This window comes from Tamandua tetradactyla (assembly GCF_023851605.1).
Source record: "Tamandua tetradactyla isolate mTamTet1 chromosome 22 unlocalized genomic scaffold, mTamTet1.pri SUPER_22_unloc_3, whole genome shotgun sequence".
In the NCBI taxonomy this organism is placed as follows: Eukaryota; Metazoa; Chordata; class Mammalia; order Pilosa; family Myrmecophagidae; genus Tamandua; species Tamandua tetradactyla.
In genome coordinates, this window is record NW_027518253.1 from 268,703 (window position 1) to 270,907 (window position 2,205).

The 2,205-nt window shown below is 30.3% G+C and overlaps 1 non-coding gene across 1 annotated transcript; it reads right to left on the reverse strand.

Annotated features, from left to right (window-relative positions):
* Positions 1-1,060: 1,060 nt before the first annotated feature.
* On the reverse strand, positions 1,061-1,187 carry LOC143673017 (U6atac minor spliceosomal RNA). The gene has a single exon (XR_013170143.1). It is a non-coding gene; the product is annotated as a U6atac minor spliceosomal RNA (small nuclear RNA).
* Positions 1,188-2,205: the final 1,018 nt, after the last annotated feature.

The following is a 2,205-nucleotide window of genomic DNA, read 5'->3' on the forward strand; positions in this document are numbered from 1 at the left end:
ATCTTCTTTTAAAAAATTGACTATTCCTGTAGTTTGCTCATTTTTAATTGGACCATATTATCCTGTTGTTAAGTTGTAGGATTTTTCACATACTCTGGATATTAAATCATTATGAAAAATATGGTTTCCAAATATTTCCTCTCATTCTATAGGTTTTCTTTTTACTTTCATGTTAAAGGGCCCTAATGCACAAAAGTTTTAAATTTTGATGAGACTCATTTATGTAGTTTTTCTTTCTTACTCATGTTTTAAGTGTGAAAGCATAGGCAAACACAAAGTCCTACATTTTCTTCCAGGAGTTTTGGATTTTATATTGGGTCTTGGTTCCATTTAGAGCTGATTTTTACATATGGTATGAGGTAGAGGTCCACTTTCATTCTTTGGCATTTGTATATCCAGTTTTCCCTCACAATTTGTTAATGAAACTATTCTTTCCCTATTGAGACAATTTTACAGCTCTTTCAAAAATCATTGACTCATAGACAAGTGGTCTATTTCTGTACTCTTAGTTTGCAATTCTGACTGTCCTTGGGACAGCAACATGCTCTTTTGTGTTTTTTTTTTGTGACTTTTTGATAAGTTTTAAAATTGGGAATATTAAGCCCTCCAACTTCTTCTTTTACAAGAGATTTCTGACATTTTGAGGCCTTTACCTCTTCCATGTGAGATAATTAGCTTTTCCATTTCTTCAAAGAAGGCTTTCGGAATTTATTGAGATTGTGTTGAATGTGCAAATTGCTTTGGGTAGAATTGACATCTTACTAATATTCAGGCTTGCACTCTATGGACATGAAATATTCTTCCATTTATTTGGGTCTTTGTTTCTTTTAGTAATATTCTGTAGTTTTCCATGTATAAGTCCTTTATATCTTATGTTATATTTATTCCTAGATATTTGATATTTTTAGTTGCTATTATAAATGGAAATCTTTCCTTGTTTCCCTCTTCAGAGTGTTCATTATTAGTATAGAGAAATATTATTGATTGTTGGGTAGTGATGATATACCTTATCACTTTGATGAATTCATTTATTGGTTCTAATAGCTTTTTTTTTTTTTTTTTTTTACGATGGTTAGATGCCACGAAGTAGGTGGCAATGCCTTAACCGTATGCATGTTGTGCAGGCCCGAGGGCCTCTTCCATCCTTGTCAAGGGGAGTGCTAACCTTCTCTCCTTTCATACAACACTCTAATAGCTTTTTGATGAAGTTTTCAGAATTTTCTCTATACTAGAATCAAGTCACCTACAAACAGAAATAATTTTTCTACCTGATTCCTAATTTAGATGCCTTTTATTTATTGTTCTTTTTAAATTACTCTTATCAAAACTTCCAGAACAATGTTTCATTCCTGTGGTGAAAGTTAGCATCCTTTTTTGTTTGTTTGTTTGTTTTAAATCATCAGTTCTTTTTAATTTTTTTGCATGGGCAAGCACCAGGAATCATTAACATCCTTTTTTCCCCCAGATCTTGGAGGTAAAGCTTTCAGTCTTTCACAATTGAGTATGATGTTAATGATTTTCTTTTCATATATGAATTTTATCTGTTGAGAAAGTTTCTTTCTATTTTAAATTTTCTAAGATTTTTCATTAATAATTGCTATATGCCTTTTCTGCTTCAATTGATGTGATCGTGTGTTATTTTCACTTTTCATTTATTAATGCCATGTATTACATTAAGTGGATTTCTCATGCTGATGTTCTCTTGAATACATGGAGTAAATCTAACTTAATAATTTTATATAATTATTTTCATGTTCTTTTGGCCTCAGCTAGTATTTTGTTGAGGAGTTTGCCTCTCTATATTTTTTTATACTCTCTAATTTTTAATTTTCTATTTAATTTATGTATATTCTAATCTTTGTTATTTCCTTTCTTCTGTTCACTTTGGGTTTAATCCTCCAGTTGTGAGACTAGATCTCTGTTTCAAGATATTCCTTTTTGGAGGTATGTTTAAAAGTTTATCTCAACATAACTATGCTTACAGAAATACATTTATATCAGTTAATGGAAACAAGTTCAAACTTAACTTATGGTACAAAATTTGAGCCAAAAACTTTGTCCATGGTTTATGATAAAAAAGAAAGAATTTGCAGTCAGATTTGTTTTTCATGTATTACAAATATATAAAAGATTTACTCTCTATGTGCTATAGGAGCATTTAAGGCAGAACATAAAAATTTACCTTTAGTTTCCTTTAGGAAAAAA